We start from the raw sequence: 15,165 nt of genomic DNA, 5'->3' as shown, positions 1-15,165 counted from the left end.
GTTTTAATATTTTAAACGATTTTTATGTCTTAGAAGCAACAGACAAATATATTTTGCACCGTCTATAAGAAATTTCTGAACAATTATTTGTTACGCCCACCCTTTAGCAGAAATGCTGTTGATGCACTAAAAAGATACTAAGTCTGTCATTACAAAGAGCCACAGACTTGTGACTTATACAGCAGAAATGTCTTTCTCACCGTCCTGGGGGCTAAAAGTCAGATTCAGGTTTCTCTTGAGGTCGGCGGGGGTTCTCCTGAAGTCTGTCTCCTTGGTGTATTGTATAGACAGCCATCTTCTCCCTGTGTCCTCACACGTGTGAGGTGTCTGGCCCTAATTCCTTCTTTCTATAAGGATACTAGCCATTGGATGAGGGCCTACCCTAATGGCCTCCTTGTAATTTACTTATCTCGTTAAAGAATCCAGCTCCTATAAAGTCACATTCTGAGCTCCTGAGGGTTGGGACATCAACATAGGAATTTGGAGGGATGCCATTCAGCCCAAATTTGAAAGTACTTTTCTTATCTGAAGGAAAAGAGACTAAAACCCCTGAATTATACGTATTCATACTCTGTTGTGTTGAAAATAAAATTACTTTTGGCAGTGGTTTGATCCAAGCTCTGCCACTTACTACCCAGGTGGCCTTGGAAAGATCATTTAATAAAGCAAAGACGTGGGGACCTTTCAGCATTTTAAACTGTGTACTTGTGGGTTACGTAGCTCTTTTTCATGTAGGACTCTTTCACAGTTAATACCCTCTAAAAACCTGTCTCCCAAACACCCCAGTTAAAAGTGCTTGGGGGAAGGGAAAGAGGGAGCATTATCAACCATAGTTTCCCAGGTCCCTTCCCAGAAAGTTCTAAGTCACTATGTCTGGGAAGGGGCCTAGGACTTGGTGTTTAACAAAAACGTCCATACACGTTCCCTCTTCTCTGGACATCACCCTCACTTAGCTCTCTGTGCCCTCGTTGCTGTTTCTACAAGTGGGCTGTGATAAGGGTCAGTGGACATTAAGAACAACTGTTGCCCACCGTTATCAACGTTACCACGACACTCTGTATCATGACTACGGACATTCCTCTTTAGGTATTTGACCTTGAAAGTGTCTCTTTCTTTGCTTTCCCTGATACCACTGTTTCCCAGGAAGAAAACAAAACAAGTGCTTTTGGACACATCTGAAAGGTAAATTTTATTTTGAGAGAAAGTTTTTAGGAGAAAATTATGAGAATTCATGAAGGATTCTAATAGGGATCTCTCGATAATCTGACATTTCATCATTTATAAGGCATGTGAGAAAAGATTGCACGTTCACATTCTTACATAAAGATACTCTGAAGCACCTGATCTTTTTTTTAATTCATTTTTATTTTTGTTGTTTTAAATATGAAATTTACTGTCAAATTGGTTTCCATACAATACCCAGTGCTCATCCCAACAGGAAGCACCTGATCTTTTTATGTATTTTGGCAGTCATAAATAAAACTGAAAAGAGATTCGGGGCGAGTGTAACCGTATCGTATTCTTACTATTGTACAACTGGTCTCTCTATTTGTTATTAGGAATTCATATAAGACTTATTCAGCATCCTAGTCTCTCAGAAATGCTGAAGCCGGAGAGCGCATTAGTTTTCTTAAATCAACTGCCTGACAATTAAATATGTATGCTCTTTTACGCCAGTGCAGCTGTGTTGGAGCACTGAGCAGTCCAGTTACTGCCATCGGCTGGCAGTCTTTTTGTGTATCTCTGTGATGCCTAGACACAAGCTGGCAAATCGGGTTTTAGAAGAGTTTCGTGACTTGTACGCCCTAGTGATCTAATTTTTGCATTCAGTATTTATGACCTTAGTCTACCACTTCTGTCCACGTAGTTCGGCAATCTTGACCACAACGCGGGAAGCCATGAGCTGCTGGAATCCATGCAGCATTTGCGAGTTAGCACACAATAGACCCTCAATAAATATTTGTTAAACGAACGTACTGCCAGTCCTACTTTATAAGCAAAGAGATTAGGTTCTCTTCTCTATTCACTTGGTACTGTCTTCTGTGGGAGCTCATACAGTTCAATTTCCTTTAAGAAGAGTTGCTGATAATGTATTTTATCAGAGGTATCTCTGGAATTTCTTCACTTTACTACTTCTGTTCCCTCTTAACCGATCGACAGTGCTTTCTACATGGATCGTCTTGTCCCCATATCCATGACCCGTTCTGGCTCAGGCCACCGACTCTCAACCTGGAGAGCACCAACAACCTCCTCCCCGATCCCTGCCCCTTTATTACTTCTCTGCATCGTAGACAGAAGGGTCTTTGTGAAATATAAATCTAGGGGCACCTGGGTGGCTCAGTTGGTTAAGCGTCCGACTTGGCTCAGGTCATGATCTCAAGGTTTGGGGGTTCGAGCCCCACATCAGGCTCTGCACTAACGGTGCAGAGTCTGCTTGAGATTCTGTCTCTCCCTTTCTCTGCCCCTCCCCTGCTTGTGTTCTCTTTGTTTCTTTCTCAGAGACTCTCTCTCTCAAAATAAATAAATACACTTTATATATGTATTATATATGTGTGTGTGTGTGTGTGTGTGTGTGTGTGTGTGTGTGTGTATCTAAGTATCATTCCTCTCTTCAAAAGACTTCAAGTTCTCAGGGTAGAGTCTACACACCTTAGCAGAGTTTATAAGGCCCTCAGATCCACTTCCTGTGCAGGGCTCAGCCTGCTTCTCTCCATACACTTCCTGCACAACTGGCTTTGTGACCTACTTTAATTCCTGAAATCGCCCTCCCTCCCCTTTCTCTGCCTCTCCCATCCCCTCACTCTCTCCAGGCGCCTGAACACTCTGGACCTTCTGCCTGGGATAAACCAGGAAATATTTACCATCTTGCTATTTGCTTTGCAAAATGAGCGGAAATCAAAGGGAGGATGGGCGCACATTACCGAGGATGTGTACGTGTCTCGAAGGTTTAAAATAACGATCCAACGAAAGCATGGAATAAGGAGTGTGAAAAACACGGGGGGCACAGCCTTGCAAGGTGTGTGTGTCTGTGTGGCAGAGGACGCGCAGGGGCCCCGAGCAAAGGTAACGAGCATGAAAGTGAGCGCAGTGTTGAGGCTGGAGGTGAGAGGCCAGCAGGCACATGCCAACCCGTGAACAGCTTTGCTCGGGGTTGGTCCCACCCCAGTATTTGTACCAGCAAAATAGAAGACCACTACTATTAGCTTTCCCATGCAGAAACAGAAACTTGATATTTAAATTTAAGATAAATATTCTTGTCTTATTGCAATCCTCCCCCACTCCCTGCTGCTCATTTCGTTTTAACCTCAAGCTGCATCATTTTCATGATTGAAAATTCAAACTTTTAGTATAGTCACAATATCCCGGAACACCTAGAAATAGTCTACATCTGTGTTGCCGGTTTCCCAACATCTAATCATTCTCAAATACTAAAGTTTTTTAATCATTATTTATAGGACCAAATCATGTTATTTCACACACCTACCTGACAGCTTCCATTATCCTGCAAAGTACACAACAAACGTTATTTCTGGCAGTTTCCTTGAAAATTATTTTTCTTTTTGCATATGCAATTTTGTGTATGCTGATAAATAGATCTGCTCAGCTTCCCTAGAACGCACTTGGTTTCTGTGTCTTACCTACGATCTAGTTCAGGTGTTTTATTTAAAGATATGGATAGGCTCAGAGGTTGTAATTTGCCAAAATTCCCCAAAATAATAAAGTACAGAATCAAGTCAATACCCAAAATTAGTCAGACATCCAGTAGAGTATATTCTGACTCTATCTGAAGATGCTATTACTATATTCACAACCACTTATGTATGAAAAATCATGGTATGGAGAGGCTATTTTTTGTGTTGCAAGTGTGTACTCATTGGCAATAAAAACAGAAGACATTGTCATATTCTTAAGTAAAAATAAGTCAAATAAGTAGGAATCACTTTTTAATGCCTGGTTCAGTTTGCTGTCTTCATGAAGTATGGACAAAAAGAAAATGACACGATGGGAAAAAATAATGTTTTCTCTTTTTTTTTTTTTGTAAAGAAACACTTTGCAAGTGTTTCTTGTAGGTCAAGTTCTCCTACAGTATGTTCATGAAAGATCTAGCAATCTGCCATTGAAATATGAACAGTTGCCTTGTATAACTGCACTCATCCCAGAGCTACAGGAATTCAGTCCTTTAATATAGTGGATACCATTTCTTTACCAGTTTGGTACAGCTTAGAACCGGATACATAATTCTTGACTACAAGAATGAGGCACAAAAATTAACAATCTAAAAGTTAGGATGTGATTAATAGAAACAGCGGATTTAGAAGAAGAAAGCTCACCATCCCACTCATGGTGGCAGAGACAGTAGCAGCAGCAATGGCAGCAGGTCTTTCTCGAGCGTTTGCTCAAGGTCAGGCATTATTCGGAGCCCTTAGAAGTGTTGATTCATCCACATTTTCCCTAGAATGACTCTGAAAGGTAGGTACTTTTGACAGGAAAGAAACCCAAGACACAAATATCCTGAGCAGAATGGTCAAGGCTCTACACGTGGCAAGACATGGCAAAGCTACACTTTCAACCCAGGCGGACTGCCTCCAGAGCCCATGCTCTTAGCGGCCGTGTTTCTCAAGGTGTGATGCCGAATTATCAGGCACAAGACTAGTGATGAGCAATCATGGAGGAAGAATGATGTTTTTCTAATTATGGAAATTCTGAGTCAGAGGCCCAGAAGTACGTAATGCGTGTCCTACCTGAGCGTTGTACTTTCCTGGAAGACCGAGCATGTTTTGAAGATGAATGAACGTTGAGCTCATATTATAAAGGATTGATATTTCTTGAACGACTGCATATTCTGGCTCACACATTTACTAAATATGAGTTCATAAAGCAGCTTGTTTACCTTCTCCATGGCTTAATTTCTCATTTGAAAGGAGGCTATTGACTGGATTTACAGTGTCAACTTATACAGACTGATAAGGGCTTAGATGATACCTGGATAATACAAGGGCTTAGATTAAAATGATACCTAGATAGCCTAATGCTAGCTATTATTTGTTTATATATTATCTCATTTATTTATCACAACATTTTGTAGACGAGTGAACCAATGTGAAAAGAGATTCACAGAGTAACTTGAATCACTCAAGGAGTGATTATTTGGACCAGGATTTGAATCACTATTCCTTTAACTCTTGCCACTGCACCTTTTATTATTTTCTTGGAGGCAAGGTCATTTTCATGGGTCTGAACAGATCAGACCCTCTCACCACTCACCCTCACTGACCCTGGGAACCAGCTTTGTCCAAAAGACTCCTGTGAATACAGCAATGCCCCTGAGACACTCAACCAGCCCCGGGAGGCCAATCTCCAGCAACAGTAAACTAGGTGTTTTCCTCAAAATTTTCCATTTGCAACCAAAAGGGAGACTCAGTCTTCTCTCAGTTGTAGCAGTGATAGAATATAAAACTGAGTCCCTCCACTGGCCCTATTTTTCCACTACATAGACAAAGCCAGTGAGAGACAGAAAAAAGGCTAACTCAAGAGAGAAAATCAGGAAATAATCAATGGAAATTGATTTCTAGAAGATTTTTTAAGGTTGTTTTGGGTTCTGACTTGTATTTGTGGTTTGTTTGTTTGTTTGTTTGTTTCAGATGCTTCTGAAGCCAGCTATGTGCCTCTAATCCCAGCAGCCTGGGGGTTTAACTCTTCATTAATTTTCCTTAGCCAACATTGCACCGTATTTTTCTGAGCTAGTCAGAGGCAGGATTCTGTCATTCAACCGGAACACACAGTGCATCTCTATTCAAGACTAACACACAGTGGTTCTAGATTTCATTATTCTGCTTTCAATTCTGAGAAAGAAGTTAGTTTTCGTTTCTTTAATGTTTACTTATTTTTGAAAGAGAGAGAGAGAGACAGAGTGCTAACGGGCAAGGAGTAGAGAGAGGGGCAGACGCAGAATCTGAAGCAGCCTCCAGGCTCTGAGCTGTCAGCACAGAGCCAGATGCGGGGCTCGAACTCATGAACTGTGAGATCATGACCTGAGCCGAAGTCGGATGCTTAACCGACTGAGCCACTCAGGCTGCCCCAGTTTTTGTTTTCAAAATGAGCACAATATTATACCTATCTCCTTAGAATGAGAACAAAAAGCTGATACGTTTTTATCATTTGAAAAACTAGCATGGATGGAATTTAAGAATGAATTTCAACTTGATAAACTATACAAAGAAAAGAATCATTCAATCTTTCTTTCAAGTGTGTCCAGATTCTCTGCAGGCTAAATGGAAGAACATGAAGAACCAGGCTCTAGAGTCAGCCTCCTTCTATAACCAGTTCAGCAATTCCCTACTTATGCAGCCTTGAGTAAGCAAGTAAAGTCTTTCTTCTATTTTCTTATGCACAGAGAGAACAATTATGTCCACCTCATAGGGACACTGTAGGATTACGTGACTCTAAATCTGCAAAGCCATGAAGCAATAAGATTTTATAATTAATCAATCTTAATTCATGTTATTAGCATTTATTTGAAATAAAATATTGGAAAATATGTGTAATAAAAAAAAGAAAACTTAGGAAGTCAAATAAGCTGTTGCTTATTGGAACTGAATCACCTCCTCCAGCCATTGAAGAATGGTTTCTACTCTTTGGGGTAGAGTTCATTGACCGTGGATGCTTAGTGGCTCAACCACCTGAAATATCTGAACAACGAGGAAATTCCACGTTGATGGGCAAATCAGCAAATCATGTTTCCAAGTTGCAGGCGTGCAGCCTTAGCCTTCATTAACCATGGTCCATTTTTAAACCCACAGATTTGAAAAACAGGGCAATAAGTAGAAGCTTTATGGCAAGTGAAACCTCAGAACACGGTGGACTCTTTAAAGCTTGCCCAGTACCCTTGGTTTCCTCCCCCCTCAACTACCAACACTTGCGTAGCTCTTACCAAGTGATGCTGTACTTAGCAGGCCTCGGTGTTGTTAATTACAGATCTAACCAGTACTTATTAGATTCTGAGGGGGAAGAAAACACTAACCTGATTTCAGATCTGATATGAAAAGAACATAAAAACGACGGAGGGAAACATTACTTTCCTCCTAGTTCCTGAGTCTTTTAAGTTACTGGTAAATGCTCACTGTCACGGTCTAGTGGCGACAGAGAGCATACCTAACCTTAGTGACCCACAGAGAGCAATTTCATTTGCTCACATTGTGAATTCGATGAGAGCTGTATCCGCAATGCTAAATTAAAGTGTTTTGAATTTTTTTTTTTTGGTAAAAAATGAATTCTGGGATTCAGACAGCAAGCCAGTGAAGATGATTTTGCTGAGAAGCACGAAGGCTGGCACTGTGACTTAGTCTAACTGTAAGTTTACTGGTTTACTCTGATATATTGGTGTTTTCCTTCATGTGAATCAAACATGTTACATGTTTTGTTTGTTATAAGGGAAACTACGACACTTACTGAAATTACGACTCAGTCTTGGATACAGAGTAGTTCTTCCTGTTTTATTTTTCTAACATGTTCTGAAAACCTGAAGACTCACATACATTTTCATCTTACAGTAAGCTTACTTAACCTTGTAGTTTATGACGTGCTGAAATATAATTGGACTCTAAAGTTATAATAATAAATTGCATCCATTCTTAGGTTAAATTGCTTTTATGCTATAACAAGTATAAATTGTGTGCACACGTTCTGGACATGATGTCTGAAAAGGAATTTGAACTTTTTTACACGTATGTAAAACAGTAACAATGGTTCTCACTCAACTGAGTGATAAGAACTTTGTCAAGCAGAAAGAATAGAATATGTTGGTTCCAGTCCTATTAAGAAGCATTTTACAATATTAACCTAAATTAAAACATTGTCAAATATAATATTTTCCATGCTGTGCTATGCCTCATTCTCCATTCGAAAATGAGTCCTAGCATGAAAAATTATATATACCCAAATGTTCAGAATCTCTGGTCCTCTGTAAGTGAAATGCAAACGTTTCCACTTTACTTACAATGCTGAAATGTTTCACAACACTCTGTCTCATAGTTCTAGAGATTATTCTGCTAATGGCATGATCAGGTAGAATCGTGTAAATTTTCATAAGGAGAGAACAAAATTCAGGAACTTATTGAAATGTGACTTCTGTATCAACATAGAAATAAAAGTAACGATCACCCTAAGCCTCATAGGTAAATGCTCAGAGAAAGTGAGATTAAAAAAAAAAAAGTTTTTGGCATATTAACACACTAACATAACCAACAAGAGGAAGAGATAGGCTTCTAAAATATAAAACTGCACATAGGCAGGCTAAGTGATGAGAAAGTGAATATTCAAATGTCTTACACATTTGTAAACTCACAATGATGTGGGAAACGACTGAGGATACAGAAGTGGGTAAGAATTCATCCTATCTATACAAAGTCGTTTCCATCACAAAGTCAATGATGCTTAAAAAATCATAAGCGGTGGGGCACCTGGGTGGCTCAGTCGGTTGAGCGTCCAACTTTGGCTCCGGTCATGATCTCACAGTTTGTGGGTTCGAGCTCCGCAGCAGGCTCTGTGCTGACAGCTCAGAGCCCGGAGCCTGCTTTGGATTCTGTGTCTCCCTCTCTGCCCCTCCCCCACTCTCACTTTGTCTCACTCTGTCTCTCAAAAATAAATAAATGTATAATTTTTTTATTTTTTATTTATTTTTTTAAATGTTTATTTATTTTTCAGACAGAGAGAGACAGAGTGCAAGTGGGGGAGGGACAGAGAGAGAGGGAGACACAGAATCTGAAATAGGCTCCAGGCTCTGAGCTGTCAGCACAGAGCCCGACACGGGGCTCGAACCCACGAACCCTGAGATAATGACCTGAGCCGAAGTCAGACGCTCAACTGACTGAGCCACCCAGGCGCCCCTATAATTTTTTTTTTAAATCATAAGCAGAGTTAGCAAAAGGGCAGGTTAAGTGCTACAGAAATAAAAGAGGCCCAGCAGTATAGTTGGAGAGAAGTCAGGGCCAGTGAGAAGTCAGGAAGAAAGACCAAATTTATTCTAAAGTGGATTTTGGAGGTATCATCTAATCTTATTCTCTTGTTCTGCAAACAAGGAAACAGAGCCAGACATATCTGAGTCAGTCCTACATCACAGAGCCACAGCGTGTATTAAACCGAAAAAATCATTTGTAAAGTGTAAAATGAGAGACAAGGTTAGTTACAGTGCTTCATATCGTGAGGTCTAGAATCCAGCATCCAAAATTTGACCATTTATTAGTGATCGGAAGTCACTAATGTCTACCTATTTTTTCTTTTCATGTAGAACAGGGATGAAAATGGAACGTACCTCATAAAAGGTTAAACCAAAAGACATGTGAACAAACAAAACAGTGCCATCAGCATAATGAATGCTTAAATGTTTGTTCGTTTGTTTGTTTTAATACCTCACGATGGTGTATTTTACATGACCTCAGAACTAGACTAGGATGACTGACACTTGGTTCCTTTCAGACCAAAATTCTGTGCAATGGATATGCTTGGCCATAGGCAATTATATCATAGACCGATTGTTTCAAAAGAGTACAAGAAATTGGAGCAAAAAAAAAAATTTTTTTTTTTTTTTTTTTACTATAAGGCAGGACTAGAGCTCACACTTTTTGATATTAACTGGGCTTTTAAAGTATTTCACATTTTGACTATTGGATAAGTAAAATAGGAAAGAATATTCAAAGATGACTTATTCAAGCATAAGCTATGCACAAAGGCTTTGGCAGCCTCATCGTTTAGATTCATAAATAATCCCTACCAGGCAACCAGGGAAGGGTTGGCCTTCCAACCAAGGAAGATGGCTCTCACTTAAGGCAACGTGTGACCTCAGGCAGGACCATTCATTAAGGCCTTGGTTCTTTTAGCATCAGCACAGATGTGTTAATATCTGACATCTCTTGGTGATTCAAGCCCTAAATGATTTCTCATGTAAGAACAAATTTCAAATGTTGAGAAGTTCTAAATAATCATAATTTTCTAGAGCAAAGCCATTTGAAAAGTTGCACTGGTTCTGATTCTAGAACAGGATATCATAGACTCAAATTTCCTTGCTCTTTTTTTCCATCTAAATAAAACTGAATGTCCTGGAAATTATTCGATAGAAGAGAATAACAAGGCTCTGAAATCTGTCCAGGGTGGGGGTGTGTGGGCAAAGTGTATTATCTAAAGAACTCAGGACTTGACTGAGGACAACGATGTGGTCACTCGGTAGAGTTTTCTCTTTCTCATAACGTTGGACTGATTGTCAAAGAGACCTACGGGAATTGCCACAAAGACTTGTCTATCTAGATAAAGGCCAGAAATGGGAAGCCCACCAGAGACCCGGGAGGAGCCCCATCGTTCACCCTGGAGCCCTGGCAGTGGTCCCATTGTGGGCACCAGCACTGCAGTGAAGCGCAGACGTTCTGCTCCACTTCACAACTGGCCTTGCGGGGGATCTGATCTACCGGCATCATGAAAGGCCTGGTTGCCCCATTCCATGTCACGAATGGGACGCTGGTGGTATTCTGATCACCGGCATCAGTGAAAACAGTGAAGCCCTGATTATAAAACAAATGAGACTCTACAGCAAAGAAAATGACTGGCTAATAAGATGGGTGCTATATAAGGATAAAAAAGTCAGTCCACTAAGGTGATACAGCAATCCTAACGGTGTATATCCCAGTGGACAGACCTCCAGGATTCATGTAGCAAACACTGACAGGGCTGGAAGGAGAAATAGAGCCACCCACAACTATGTTGGGATTTCAACGTGGACCTCTCAGCAAATGATAAAACCAGTCAACAAAAATAAGGAAGGAAACTATAGAACTGAACAACGCCATCAATCAACATGAGCATCATAGGTCAGTCAGCCAACATCAGAGTAAGCATTACCAAGGGGCCATGGAACATTCACAAGAAAAACATACTCCAGGTCAAAATCTAAATGTAAGAAATTAGAAAATTGAAATCAGATAGAATGTGACCTGGATCTTCATGATAATGACTTCCGTGAAAAGGCCTTACACAATCTTAACCTCTCTCCCTCACAGTATAAAACCACATCTTAGTGGAATTCACTCAACATTTCTTCCAATCTTATACCCGACTAGCAGAAGCTTGCAAGAGATATGCACAAAAGTAAACTGGCTGTTTCACTTTAACTTCATGATCTCAACAGGGTCTTTCAGTATAAACCTTATACGTTTCCAGTTACATTTATTTCTTAACTACTATTAGCATGTTTTTTTGCTGTTAAGAATGAATTAATGCTTTTACTGCTTATTGATAATATTAAAAATCTATTGGTTTTATGTATTTATTTTTTAGCTCCTTGTCGGATCAAAGTGTCTAAGATAAGTCCAATTGCTTTTTAGCTGAATCTTTGAAATTCTAGTTTTGCAATAACGTATGTGAAAATAAATAATTGTGTCTCTTATCCTAAGCACATATATTTTATCTTTATTTTTTGCATTAGTCTTGGGTGACTATTACCAGTTTGCATCTCCAAAATAATCCAGTACTTACACATAGCAGAGATAGCACTGACCTGAGCTGTACGGATTTCAGTAATAGCGGTTTTAGTGTTTTAACATTTACTGTATTAGGTATTTGCTGTAGGAAAATAGCAAGCATTACAATGTCTAAGTACGTTCCATCTATTCCTAATTAATTAGTTTTTAAAAGAAACGGTCATTTAATGTTATCAAATGTCATCCTGAGAGTGGAGTTTTTCCATTATGAATAAAACATAAAAATAATTTATGTAAAGTTGAACCATTCATGCATACGTAAAATTAAATACTTGGTAATGCTGCAGAACACTTTTAATATATATCTTTTGATTTTATTAAGTAGTATTTTAATTAAGAGTTTTTTCCCTGCCATCTTAGGTCCAATTAGTATGATGCTTCATTTTATGCTACCATAAAATCCTTCGGTTGGGGGATTATATGAACTTCAGTCTTTTTTTTTTTTTCTAATTTAATATGTTTAGAATTGAGTCATCTATGCTTGCCTATCTGCTTTGCTATATTATTCTTTTGGTATAATCTTAGATTCAATTTACTAGCATTATAGTTAGAATAATTATATCTGTATTCTTAGGTCAAATTTTCTTATTGTCATATCTTAATAACATTCTCATATGAAATATATGCCAACTATCTTTTCTGAGATCTCAAATTCCTTGAATGTTGAACTAAATCACCTGTTCTCTGAAGATTTCACACTTGTCTTTTGTATTGGACCCTTTTTCCAGTATTACTGCATTAATCAAGTTTTCTACCTCTTTGCAATAGAATTTGTTGTCCACTGGGGCTAGGCAAATGCTGGTGTAGTTTCACCTGTGATAATCTCTCGAATAAAAATTTTCACTAAAGAGGGTGAGTGTATTTGTCTGCTAGGGGTTCCATAACAAAATACTATAGACTGTGTGACTTAATCAATCAATAGAAATCGTTTTCTCACATTTCTGGAGGCTAGAAGCTCATAATCAAGGTACCTTCTGCATTCATTTCTGGTGAGGACTTTTCTTGACTTGTAGATGGCTGCCGTCTCACTCATGTAAGGACAGAAAGACAGCTCTCCGGTGTCTCTACTTACATGGAAATTAATCCTATTAGGACTTCACCCTTATGATATCATTTAATCTTAATTTACCCTTAATGATCCTTTCTTTAAATACAGTCACCTTGGGGGATGAGGCGTCAACACATTTAGGAAGGACAGAGGTCAGCCCATAGCTGGGAGGGACAGAAGTAACTTAGGAGGTAACCCCAGAAAGCAAATGTGAGGAAGTGTAGAGTAAGACAGGAAAAGAAAAAAACAAAAACAAAACAAAAAACCAAAAACGCACCCAAACTGATGTGCTATTAGCATTAGTACTATAATCAACAGAAGCGATTCTTCCAGGAGCCTTGTGATAACACTGAATTCATCCCCCCAGAAAACTCTGTGTGAAGCAGAGATCACCAACCTACAATCTGTAGATAGGGTTACCAGATAAAATATAAGAAACTGTGTTGTGGTTATTCCCGAGGATGACAAGATTGTACTATGCCTGGCTAGCTAAAATGTAACACGGAGATTTCGGGGGGGCTGCAGTTAAACTTGGGAGGGGCGCGGGTCTCTTGGAATGCTGGAGGACTGCCTATCCGCCCTGACTGCTGAATCCTTGCGGGGTGTTTCTGCAGTCCTTGGGGAACTCCGTCATCCGCACATTGTATACAAAGCTTAGCAAACCCATAGGACGCAGAGACCCTTGCTGTGTATCTCTGATTTGATTAGCCTCACGATTGTTCACCCCTAAGTCACGCACCCTTCGTCTCTGCATGCCTGAAATGGGGTAGCTTTTGGGACACAGCAAGCCAACCGACATTTGTGATGGGCCTGACACTGCAATAAATGAGAATACGAGCGAGGCCGATGGGGTCTTCGTCTGCGAACGTTGACCCCCATGCCTTCTCCTCTTTCTTAGCAGAGGGTGGAGTTATGTTTCATCCATTGGTGCAGGGATGTAGGGTTTGCTGGCCATTCCCAGAAAAATTCAATTAACTTTGCATTTCATATAAACAACAAATAATTGTTTAGGATATACCTATGCTAAAAAAAAAAAAAAGTTAATTGCATTTATTTGTGGTAGGATCCCCTCCCTAAGGAGAGAAAAAAAAAATCCTCAAGGCAACCTGGTTATACGCCTACATGACATCCCTCACGACCTTGTAACATGAGGCCCCTTAATCGGGCTACATGTTTGTGTGTTACCATATATGGGAGACAAAGAAGTGGAAAACATATAAAAAAAACTACTCCATGTGGTGTTGGGGGGCTCAGCTCTTCGGGTAGGAACCCAACTGAGCTGTGCCAGCACGAATAAAGTTGCTTCCTGGAAAGAAAAGCCTCAGTGTCACAACTCTCTGTGCGAGAAACCCGCTGCAATCTGAAATTCCAATTTAAGTAAAAGTCTTGCAGTTTTTCATATAAATGTGACAGGCTTACCCACTGGCCACATTTAGCCAGTAGCCTGGTTTTGTAGATAAAGTTTGATGGGAACAAAGCCACACACACCCGTGTATTGTCTACAGCTGGACTTGCACTGCGGTGCTATAACTGAGTAGTCACAACAAAGACTGCATGCGAGCAAGGCTAAAGTATTTACCAACTATTCGTTCACTGGAAAAGTCTGTAAGCCCAGGGTTTAAGGAAGAAGATCCAGCTCCCATAAGTCGGGGTTGGTTCCATGAGCTTGAATCCCCACTGCCCCCTCTTCCAGCTTCTGGGTGCCTGCAGGAGAACTGAGAAGTGCTCAGTGTCGGAAAGGCGAAATGCAGAAAGATAAACAGCTTGTCTGGGCTCACACAGGCTGGCTTCCACAGCTGTGGATGAAATCAGAAGTGTGGGGCACCAAGGCACGTACGGGCTGCCACAGCCGGCAAAGCAGGAAGACTGACATTCGTCACTGGTGACAGGGCTGCCTATGGAAGGTGACAATTTCCTTAGCACTCGTGGTAGGTTCTGGATTCATGACGTTTGAGCACCATGCTACCTGATATGCATATGATCATCCTTTGAAAACTGCAAAACATAATTTGAGAACTCCTGTCCTACATGGAAAATTAGTGAACGTAGGTTTATCGATAGTCCATAGCATCATTTCTCCATGTTTTATACTCTCCGTTGAAGCTCGTGATTCTGACTCCAGCTTCTTTGGTTTTTGACAGCCCCTGCCAGTTTACGGTAACGTGCCTTACAATAGGACATCAGAATCTATGATTTCAGAAACTTGCGCATGGATATTAATTGCATCCGCTTAGCAATTGTCATTACATTTGATATTAATAGCCTGTCTGCACAATTAAAACCTTGCTTATTTATGTCGTGTTAGACATTTGGGTCTTCTGGCACAAAAGGCAGGTGAAGCTGAAGGGTTAGACTTTTCCCCCTGACTTCCCAGTGTGTGCCATGGGCTGACATGTGCCTTTTCTGGGGAGGAATATAGGATACCCCCTGCCCAGGAGCACGGAGTGTCTCTGATGTCAACAGGGACAGCTGATCTGTCACAAAGCTTGTCCAGCAATTCCACGAGGATCCTTCTCTTTCTTCATGAGATGCCGTTAAGTCCATTATACTCTCCTCCTCTGACCATGTACATACACAGAAGGATGCAGGGAT

Source organism: Panthera tigris, chromosome F2 (assembly GCF_018350195.1).
Source record: "Panthera tigris isolate Pti1 chromosome F2, P.tigris_Pti1_mat1.1, whole genome shotgun sequence".
NCBI lineage: Eukaryota > Metazoa > Chordata > Mammalia > Carnivora > Felidae > Panthera > Panthera tigris.
The sequence above is the reverse complement of the archived record's forward strand: the minus strand, read 5'-3'. Positions refer to the sequence as shown.